At 44.3% G+C, this 11,565-nt stretch overlaps 1 protein-coding gene across 1 annotated transcript in view; it reads left to right on the forward strand.

The window, feature by feature from the left end:
• Positions 1-273: 273 nt before the first annotated feature.
• The window catches only part of LOC124033761, a 169,995-nt gene continuing 158,703 nt past the window's right edge, over positions 274-11,565 (forward strand). Inside the window, exons 1-2 of the mRNA XM_046346004.1 lie at positions 274-505; positions 1,787-1,885. The gene's annotated coding sequence lies outside the window, so the exon portion shown is untranslated. The remainder of the gene's footprint in view (positions 506-1,786; positions 1,886-11,565) is intronic.

The raw sequence follows: 11,565 nt of genomic DNA on the forward strand, positions 1-11,565 counted from the left end.
CTAAAAAGGTTGCCACACTCAAACAATATTAGCATCTGTCAGTCCCAAACGACAAAGGACAACAAAGGGGACAGTCCAACGGACAGTTATGCATGCTCGTCATAACCGCTAGTTCGCTGTGCAAGTTTCCATGGAAATCTGGGACTTTCACTCTCAAAACAAAATTGGTTCACGCCTCCTAGTGGCAATGTTTACACTGTGATTGGTTCTAAAGACAACGCGCTTCACAAAATCATTGCCCGATTGGCTAGTATCTCTTTTGGAAGTGGAACTGACAGGATGTGCAGGTGCAGAAGCGGGAGATGGGGGCTTCCAGGCGGGTAACGTTAGAATCTGGTGACAGCGGTTAAAAACGGAACATAATAAGTTTACCACTGCATTTTAATGCAAAGTAGAAGGGAGACTTTCACTTGCTGAAAGTTGATTAAATCTGTGCAAGGCGCCTCATAAAGCCACTTGGCATATCCGAAACCGAATGAAATGATAAGCAGCCGGAGTGCAACAGGTAATGAAGACAACACAACCATGTTAGCTAGCCAGCTAACGGAATGAGCCACATAATGATATAGCTATAAGCTAACGTTACCTATTTGGCTGCCAACGATAGGCGACCTCGTGGTCTTTCAAGAAGTTGATACTGCCTGTGGGTTTATAGCCATATCCTGGAGAACACTTGTGTCACTGTTTGTCAAAGTAGCTAGCTGGGTTGCTGCTACTATCTATCCATTTCACTCAGGAGATCTTGCTGAGGCTCGTGATGCAAAACACTGCCACAAAGATTTGTAATGAAGGTTGTGCCTCAGATAGGTGCGTGCTTTTAGCAGTTTGTGAAGTTAGCTAGTTCTAAATGTAATGTAAATGCTTTAGCCAGATTTGTTAATGAACTAAACATTTTATACAAACCTGTGGCTAAACCTCCCGTTAAAGAGATATTTGATCTCTTTCTCACTCTCTTGCTCTCCTCTTGCTTTCTCTCTCCATCTCGATCTGGAGTTGGTTCAATCTAATCCAGAATATGATTTGGTCAGAAGTGAGATAAGAAAGATTGGGGGTGGTGTTGTGTAAACATCAATATGAATTATATGGACAGCACCACCACTATCAAGATCATTCTCCAGGTCAAGGCTACTCTGCAGCAAGATATGATTTATTCTCATTTCCTTTTTCATTACTTAAAATCTTACAGAAGATTTTGATGCAGCTCACTCACACATACCCACAAATAGTTGTTTTAAACCTCTGAGTTTTGGGCATTTTCATTTGTTCTTTCCCCAAATCTCACCTGCTCCTTTGGTGCACAGTTTCTCTTTATCTGCCATTGTTATAACTTATTAGTTGTCGGAGTGAAATGTGTTTTATAGGCCGCTCCTCAAAGAGAGGCTATGCTCCCTAGATTAATTACTGCTGTTAGAGAGAATATAACAAGGCATTGTGGTCTGAAGCAAGGGACTCTGGGTAAGTTTTTCAGCACATAATTAAAAATGATGAAGTGAAAAACAAGGGCTTTACGCACCTGAGGATTCAGGTATGTTATTAAAGCCATTTATTGTGTGGGCTGCTGCACTTCTCGACAGTCACAGTCCCTATGAGAGTAGCTGACGAGCATCAGTGGCCAGCTCAGACACTGATGCCCGCACTGAAATCCCATCCCTGTTTTTTTTTTACGGCGTCTCTCTCAACATGGTACTGTAGGCAATGTCACAATTTTCTGTTTTAGTTAAAGGTTTGTCATTGTGTCCATGCATCAGTTGTGTTGATGGTAATATGTGTTTATTTGTGTTGATAGATTACCAGTCAGAAACTCCTGGTGGAATTCCGGACCCTTTACCACAAGCGCCTTCAACGCATTGACCAATCAGATCACAGCCGGGAGGAGGCTCTGCAGGTAAACTGGTAATGGCGGTGACGCTCCTTGGATGTTTGGATGTGATGGGGCAAGTGTGTTATTTCCACTAATGAACCGATCTTGCAATGTGATGCATACGTGTGAGGATAAGCTAGAAAATGGTTAGGCCTACGTTATGATACAGACACTTAGTGACAGGCCTTTTATGGCAACTGTAACTGCTGGCCCTGCATGTGAAGTCTGAGGAGGGACAACAGACTGGACCTGACAAGGGCAGGGAGGAAACTTGGTGTTTTAGAGACTTATAATGCTATTAGCCTAGCGCATGGCTGCTAAAAGGTATAGTGCCATAATGAAAGCATGACAGGTTGATCAATGTTGTTAAGAGAATTACTGTCTTTACATCAAAAAGCTTTTTGGGTTATTTTTTAACTATCCCATTAAGTGGCCTTTATTGAATATCTTTACATCTCGGGAAAATGTACCTTTTAGCCGATGCTCATCAGTAAAAGTGGAATAAAATATTTGTTATGACGTAAAAAGTAATTTCCCTACCTGTGCATGCTCTTAGTCCTTGTAAGTCTATTACTAATTCATTTTCCTTCTCAACATTTAAAGATTTTTCATATTCATCTCCACTAAAGAATGAGGGAAGTGATGAGGATGAGCCAATTCCGCTGCTCTCTCGCTCCCTCTTTGCATGTCATGTCAGTGGCTATGGGATGGGGTTGGCTGTGTGGGTGGGGGGGTGGCTGCACACCTTGAGGACTGGGCTTGATGACGGCTGATGAAAGTTTTAGTGAGCCAAGCTTGTCTCTTTGACTCTAATCACCAGAGGAAAGCTCCTTCTCTCAGAAGTATCCTCTCCATGGTCGAAGCAATGGCAGAGTTTGGAAACAACACAGCTTCTCATTTCAACTGCATTTATCTTTGGTTTGGGGAAATCCTGTTTGATTCACACGGCCTCTGACAGCCTCTGCTCTGGAAACACAAAACAAGCCTTTTAGAACTCTTGTCAAGGATTCAAAGAAGGACTAGTACAGTATATTAACATCTCTATTGCCTGTCCTATAATAGCGCTGTTTTGAAAGCAGTGAGCTAAGAGTTGAATTAGATTACATAGCATACACTATCTAATTTACTTGATAATTATCATCAGAAGGGTATGTCAAACTCATTTAGGTATTTTCAAAATGATCTCTATCCAGTTCTGTAAGTTCAAAAATGTTTAACTTATCCTGTAGTACGTACAGTGCATTCAGGAAAAGTATTCAGACCCCTTGACCTTTTCCACATTTTGTTACATTACAGCCTTATTCTAAAATTGATTTAATTATGTTTTTCCCTCATCAATCTACACACAATACCCTATAATGAAATGGAAAACAGGTTTATAGACATGAATGCACATTTATTAAAAATAAAAAACACAGAAACCTTATTTAAGTAAGCATTCAGAGCCTTTGCTATGAGTCTTGAAATTGAGCTCAGATGCATTCTGTTTCCATTGATCATCCTTGAGATGTTTCTACAACTTGATTGAGTCCACTTGTGGTAAATTCAATTGATTGGACATGATTTGGAAAGGCACACAGTGCATGTTGACAGTTGACAGTGCATGTCAGAGCAAAATCCAAGCCATTAGGTCGAAGGAACTGTCTGTAGAGCTCAGAGACAGTGTCGAGGCACAGACCTGGGGAAGGCTACCAAAAAATGTCTGTAGCATTGAAGGTCCCCAAGGACACAGTGGTCTCCATTCTTAAATGGAAGACGTTTGGAACCACCAAGACTCTTCCTAGAGCTGGCTGCCCGGCCAAACCTTCCAGAAGGACAACCATCTCTGCAGCACTCCACCAATCAGGCCTTTATGCTAGAGTGGCCAGACAGAAGCCACTCCTCAGTAAAACGCACATGACAGCATGCTTGGTGTTTGCCAAAAGGCACCTAAAGGACTCACAGACCATGAGAAACAAGATTCTCTGGTCTGATGAAACCAATATTGAACTCTTTGGCCTGAATGCCAAGCGTCATGTCTGGCACCATCCCTACGGTGAAGCATGGTGGTGGCAGCATCATGCTGTGGGGATGTTTTTCAGTGGCAGGGACTGGTAGACTAGTCAGGATCGAGTAAAAGATGAATGGAGCAAAGTACAGAGAGAACCTTGAAAACCTGCTCAGGACCTCAGACTGGGGCGAAGATTCACCTTCCAACAGGACAACGACCCTAAGCACACAGCCAAGACAAAGCAGGAGTGGCTTCGGGAGAAGTCTCTGCATGTCCTTGTGTGGCCCAACCAGAGCCTGGACTTGAACCCAATCGAACATCTCTGGAGAGACCTGAAAATAGCAGTGCAGCGGCACTCTCCATCCAACCTGACCGAGCTTGAGAGGATCCCCAAATACAAGTGTACCAAACTTGTATCGTCATACCCAAGAAGACTTAAGGGTGTAATCGCTGCCAAAGGTGCTTCAACAAATTACTGACCTGTTTTGCTTTGTCGTTATGGGGTATTGTGTGTAGATTATTTAATACATTTTAGAATGGATTTTAGAATAAGGCTGTAATATTTCCAAAATGTGGAAAAAGTCAAGGGGCCTGAATACTTTCTGAATGCTCTGTAAGCGTAGAGTAGACCCATGGCCTGTAAGGACCTTTATTGATGGCTTGTAGACTGTCCTCTGCTCTCTGCCTCAGTACCAGTATGTGTGTAGTGGTGTCTCTTGGACCCCATATCTCCTCTGGTCTCCCTGGTCTCAGTGGGCCATATATCTGGCCATATTGAGAAGCCCCAACAGCCGTTGTTTCCAAGTGACCATTTTCGCCATCATTTAGGGAGTGTAAACAGTGGTCCACATTGTAAAAAAGATTCCCTCCTCCCCCTTTCCTACCACAAAGACTTCAGCTACCATGCTTTAATAGAGTAACATCTCTTAACCTGACAGAGACTGAAGAGTCGAGCTGCTCCCCAGTGCATTGTGGGTACACACACATGTTGGCGATATGAGGTTTCTCTTTGACCAATGGAAGGACAAGCCCAGGCTTGATCAATGTATTCTAACATTTCAAACCTCACAGCTAGTCCTAATCAGTATCAGTGAATAACAGAGAGAAGCTATGTGAGGTCTTTGGCTTTACTGGACATTGTGTGATGTGACTTCTTCCACATTTAAGAAAATAAATGATTGATTACTATCTCTCACAAGTGCAGTTATGATCCAGTGGTGTTGAGGGATGCCATCCCTTCAATATCTTCTCAAGGAAGATAGGGGCTTGGAGGGGGAGTGTGTAAGTTAAAGCGGTCATCCCCCTCTTCAAAGGGGGAGACACTCTAGACCCAAACTGTTACAGACCTATATCTATCCCACCCTGCCTTTCCAAGGTCTTCGAAAGCCAAGTTAACAAACAGGTCCCCGACCATTTCGAATCCAATCGTACTTTCTCCGCTATGCAATCTAGTTTCCGAGCTGGTCATGGGTGCACCTCAGCCACGCTCAAGGTCCTAAACGATATAACCGCCATCGATAAAATAAAATGCTGTGCAGCTGTATTCATCGACCTGGCCAAGGCTTTCGACTCTGTCAATCACCTGATTCTTATTGGCAGACTCAACAACCTTGGTTTCTCAAATGACTGCCTCGCCTGGTTCACCAACTACTTCTCAGACAGAGTTCAGTGTGTTAAATCGGAGGGCCTGTTGTCCGGACCTCTGGCAGTCTCTGTGGGGGTGCCACAAGGTTAAATTCTCGGGCCGACTCTTTTCTCTGTGTATATCAATGAAGTCGCTCTTGCTGCTGGTGATTCTCTGATCCACCTTTACGCAGACGACACCATTCTGTATACTTCTGGTCCTTCTTTGGACACTGTGTTAACAAACCTCCAGACGAGCTTCAATGGCATACAACTCTCCTTCCTGTGCCTCAAACTGGTCTTAAATGCAAGTAAAACTAAATGCATGCTCTTCAACCGGTCGCTGCCCGCAACTGCCTGCCCGTCTAGCATCACTACTCTGGAAGGTTCTGACTTAGAATATGTGGACAACTACAAATACCTAGGTGTCAACTCAACTTCCAGACTCACATTAAGCATTTCCAATCCAAAACGAGATCTAGAATCAGCTTCCTATTTCGCATCAAAGCATCCTTCAGTCATGTTGCCAAACATACCCTCGTAAAATTGACTATCCTACCGATCCTTGACTTCGGCGATGTCATTAACAAAATAGCCTCCCAACACTCTACTCAGCAAATTGGATGCAGTCTATCACAGTGCCATCCATTTTGTCACCAAAGCCCCATATACTACCCACCACTGTGACCTGTACAGTCGTAGCCAAAAGTTTTGAGAATGACACAAATATTAATTTTCATAAAGTCTGCTGCCTCAGTTGTATGATGGCAATTTGCATATACTCCAGAATGTTATGAAGAGTGATCAGATTAATTGCAAAGTCCCTCTTTGCCATGCAAATGAATCCCCCAAAAACATTTCCCCTGCATTTCAGCCTTGCCACAAAAGGACCAGCTGACATCATGTCAGTGATTCTCTCGTTAACCCAGGTGTGAGTGTTGACGAGGATAAGGCTGGAGATCACTCTGTCATGCTGATTGAGTTCGAATAACAGACTGGAAGCTTCAAAAGGAGGGTGGTGATTGGAATCATTGTTCTTCCGCTGTCAACCATGGTTACCTGCAAGGAAACTTACCATCATCATTGCTCTGCACAAAAAGGGCTTCACAGGCAAGGATATTACTGCCAGTAAGATTGCACCTAAATCAACCATTTATCGGATCATCTAGAACTTCAAGGAGAGTGGTTCAAATGTTGTGAAGAAGGCTTTGGGGCGCCCAAGAAAGTCCAGCAAGTGCCAGGACCGTCTCCTAAAGTTGATTCAGCTGCATGATCGTGGCACCACCAGTACAGAGCTTGCTCAGGAATGGCAGCAGGCAGGTGTGTGTACACCTGCACGCACAGAGAAGCGAAGACTTTTGGATGATGGCCTGGTGTCAAGAAGGGCAGCAAAGAAGCCACTTCTCTCCAGGAAAAACATCAGGGAAAGACTGATATTCTGCAAAGGGTACAGGGATTGGACTGCTGAGGACTGGGGTAAAGTCATTTTCTCTGATGAATCCCTTTCCGATTGTTTGGGGCATCTGGAAAAAAGCTTGTCCGGAGAAGACAAGGTGAGCGCTACCATCAGTCCTGTGTCATGTCAACATAAAGCATCCTGAGACCATTCATGTGTGGGGTTGCTTCTCAGCCAAGGGAGTGGGCTCACACACAATTTTGCCTAAGAACACAGCCATGAATAAAGAATGGTACCAACACATCCTCCAAGAGCAACTTCTTCCAACCATCCAGGAACAGTTTGGTGGCGAACAATGCCTTTTCCGGCATGATGGAGCCATAAGTGGTTCGGGGAAAAGACATCGATATTTTTGGTCCATGGCCAGGAAACTCATCAGACCTTAATTCCATTGAGAACTTGTGGTCAATCCTCAAGAGGCAGGTGGACAAACAAAACCCCACAAATTCTGACAAACTCCAAGCATTGATTATGCAGGAATTTTATTTTTTCTTTGACCTTTATTTAACTAGGCAAGTCAGTTAAGAACAAATTCTTATTTTCAATGACGGCCTAGGAACAGTGGGTTAACTGCCTGTTCAGGGGCAGAACGACAGATTTTTACCTTGGGGATATGAACTTGCAACCTTTCAGTTACTAGTCCAATGCTCTAACCACTAGGCTACCCTGCTGCCCCAAGAATGGGCTGCCATCAGTCAGGAGGTGGGCAAGAAGTTAATTGACAGCATGCCAGAGTGGATTTCAGAGGTCTTGAAAGAAGGGTCAATACTGCAAAAATGGACTCTGCATGAACTTCATGTAATTATACTTTAGTATTCCGTAGTAACGGCTGACAAAAATATCTAAAGACACTGAAGCAGCAAGCTTTGTGGAAGTTTGCGTCATGTGGAATATTGCGTCATTCTCAAAACTTTTAGCCACGACTGTATGCTCACGTTGGGTGGACCTCGCTTCATATTCGTCACCATACACACAGGCTCCAGGTCATCTATCAAATCAAATGGATTCATATAGCTCTTCGTACATCAACTGATATCTCAAAGTGCTGTACAGAAACCCAGCCTAAAACCCCAAACAGCAAGCAATGCAGGTGTAGCAGGAAAAACTCCCTAGAAAGGCCAAAACATAGGAAGACACCTAGAGAGGAACCAGGCTATGAGGGGTGGCCAGTCCTCTTCTGGCTGTGCCGGGTAGAGATTATAACAGAACATGGCCAAGATGTTCATAAATGACCAGTATTGTCAAATAATAATAATCACAGTAGTTGTCGAGGGTGCAGCAAGTCAGCACCTCAGGAGTAAATGCCTTTTCATAGCCGATCATTAAGAGTGTCCCTACCACTCCTGCTGTCTCTAGAGAGTTGAAAACAGCAGGTCTGGGACAGGTAGCACGTCCGGTGAACAGGTCAGGATTCCATAGCCCTAGGCAGTTAGGGTTAGGGTTAAAGTTAAAACTGGAGCAGCAGCACGGCCAGGTGGACTGGGGACAGCAAGGAGTCATCATGCCAAGTAGTCCTGAGGCATGGTCCTAGGGCTCAGGTCCTCCAAGAGAAAGAGAGAATTAGAGAGATCATACTTAAATTCACACAGGACACCGGATAAGACAGGAGAAGTACTCCAGATATAACAAACTGACCCTAGCCCCCCACACATAAACTACTGCAGCATAAATACTGGAGGCTGAGACAAGAGGGGTCAGGAGACACTGTGGCCCCATCCGATGATACCCCGGACAGGGCCAAACAGGAAGGATATAACCCCACCCACTTTGCCAAAGCACAGCCCCCACACCACTAGAGGGATATCCTCAACCACCATCTTACCATCCTGAGACAAGGGCCGAGTATAGCCCACAAAGATCTCCGCCACGGCACAACCCAAGGGGGGGCGCCAACCCAGACAGGAAGATCACGTCAGTGTCTCAAGTGACTCACCCCTCCTAGGGACGGCATGAAAGAGCACCAGTAAAGCCAGTGACTCAGCCCCTGTAATAGGGTTAGAGGCAGAGAATCCCAGTGGAGAGAGGGGAACCGGCCAGGCAGAGACAGCAAGGGTGGTTCGTTGCTCCAGAGCCTTTCCGTTCACCTTCACACTCCTGGGCCAGACTACACTCAATCATATGACCCACTGAAGAGATGAGTCTTCAGTAAAGACTTAAAGGTTGAGACCGAGTCTGCGTCTCTCACATGGGTAGGCAGACCATTCCATAAAAATGGAACTCTATAGGAGAAAGCCCTACCTCCAGCTGTTTGCTTAGAAATTCTAGGGACAATTAGGACGCCTGTTTCTTGTGACCTTGCGTACGTGTAGCTATGTAAGGCAGGACCAAATCTGAGCGATAGGAAGGAGTAAGCCCATGTAATGCTTTGTAGGTTAGCAGTAAAAGCTTAATCAGCCCTTGCCTTAACAGGAAGCCAGTGTAGGGAGGCTAGCACTGGAGTAATATGATCAAATATTTTGGTTCTAGTCAGGATTCTAGCAGGTGTATTTAGCACTAACTGAAGTTTATTTAGTGCTTTATCCGGGTAGCCGGAAAGTAGAGCATTGCAGTAGTCTAACCTAGAAGTAACAAAAGCATGGATTAATTTTTCTGCATCATTTTTAGACAGAAGTTTTCTGATTTTTGCAATGTTACGTAGATGGAAAAAAGCTGTCCTTGAAACAGTCTTGATATGTTCTTCAAAAGAGAGATCAGGGTCCAGAGTAACGCCGAGGTCCTTCACAGTTTTATTTGAGATGACTGTACAACCATCAAGATTAATTGTCAGATTCAACAGAAGATCTTTTGTTTCTTGGGACCTAGAACAAGCATCTCTGTTTTGTCTGAGTTTAAAAGTAGAACGTTTGCAGCCATCCACTTCCTTATGTCTGAAACACAGGCTTCTAGCGAGGGCAATTTTGGGACTTCACCGTGTTTCATTGAAATGTACAGCTATGTGTCATCCGCATAGCAGTGAAAGTTAACATTATGTTTTCGAATGACATCCCCAAGAGGTAAAATATATAGTGAAAACAATAAAATCCTTGAAAAAAATATACAAGTCTTTGCTAGGTAAAGCCCTGCCTTATCTCAGCTGACTGGTCACCATAGCAACACCCACTCCAGCAGGTATATTTCACTGGTCACCCCCAAAGCCAACTCCACCTTTGGCTGCCTTTCCTTCCAGTTCTCTGCTGCCAATGACTGGAACGAATCGCAAAAATCACTGAAGCTGGAGACTCATATCTCCCTCACTAACTTTAAGCATCAGCTGACAGAGCAGCTTACACATTATTTTACCTTTACATAGCCCATCTGTATATAACACACCCAACTACCACATCCCCATATTGTTATTTATTTTTTCTGCTCCTTTGCACCCCAGTATCTCTACTTGCACATGCATCTTCTGCACATCTATCACTCAAGTGTTTAATTGCTAAACTGTAATCATTTCACCACTACGGCCTATTTATTGCCATACCTACCTAATCTTACTTCATTTACACACACTGTATGTATACTTTTCTATTGTGTTATTGACTATACGTTTGTGTCGCTTTACTTTATCTTGGCCAGGTCACAGTTGTCAATGAGAACTTGTTCTCAACTGGCCTACCTTGTTAAATAAAGGTGAAATATATTGAAAAGACTGCTTTAGCAAAGGCCGCACTCTGTCAATCCACAGGGATCCTAATGCTTGATGCTTCTAACTATGAACTGTGTGTGTATGTGTGTGTGCTCCTTAGGAGACAGAGGAGATGTTGAGAGAAGGGTGTGATGAAGAACTGTCTGTTTGTGGTTGGCTGATGTGGCAGACGGCGTGCGTTTGGGTGATACTTGATCTGATGTTAATGTGCTGCCGTGTGTGAGGGAGGGAGGGAGGGAGTGAGTGTTTGACTGAGTGGAGAGAGGGAGAGAGGGGAGATGGGCAGATAATCCCGTCTGCCTGATGAGATTGAAGGCTGCGATTGATTGATCGCCTAATCATAGCAGGAAATGGGCCTGAAAATGAATGGGACACTGCCCTTGGCTTGCTGTGGAGCTGGGCGGCTGGGTTGCAGGGGATGTTAGCTGCTGCAAGACATGGCCTTAATGTGCAAGGGAGCTGATTTCATTTGTGTCTGATATACAGTTCTACGATCCTGGCTAAATGATCAAATAAAAAAAGGAAGAGGGGGAACATGGAAGGGGTGTAAATCAAGCTTTATTGCTGGAATATTACTTTTTCATGCCGTCTGAAATGGATGCTTTGAGAAAGGTGAAGGAATACAAATCCAATATGAATTTGAATGTGGTGAGGCTGTGTGGTGGCTGAGATAGCCAGCCACTGTCCTGGATGCAGCTGGGTGGCTGGCTATTGGTGTTATTGGATTATTATTTGTCATTATGAAGTTTGCATTATCTTCCTCATGGCCAGGATATTTGTTTTATAAAATTGCTCACAGCTGGGAGGCAGGATTATACACCTAAAATATAGGTGTATAATCCTGTTCTCTCTCTTTCCCACGTTTCCACTTTCTCTGTCTGTCTGTCTGTCTGTCTGTCTGTCTGTCTGTCTGTCTGTCTGTCTGTCTGTCTGTCTGTCTGTCTGTCTGTCTGTCTGTCTGTCTGTCTGTCTGTCTGTCTGTCTGTCTGTCTGTCTGTCTGTCTGTC

The sequence above is a fragment of the Oncorhynchus gorbuscha genome, linkage group LG04 (genome assembly GCF_021184085.1).
Source record: "Oncorhynchus gorbuscha isolate QuinsamMale2020 ecotype Even-year linkage group LG04, OgorEven_v1.0, whole genome shotgun sequence".
Classification (NCBI taxonomy): domain Eukaryota; kingdom Metazoa; phylum Chordata; class Actinopteri; order Salmoniformes; family Salmonidae; genus Oncorhynchus; species Oncorhynchus gorbuscha.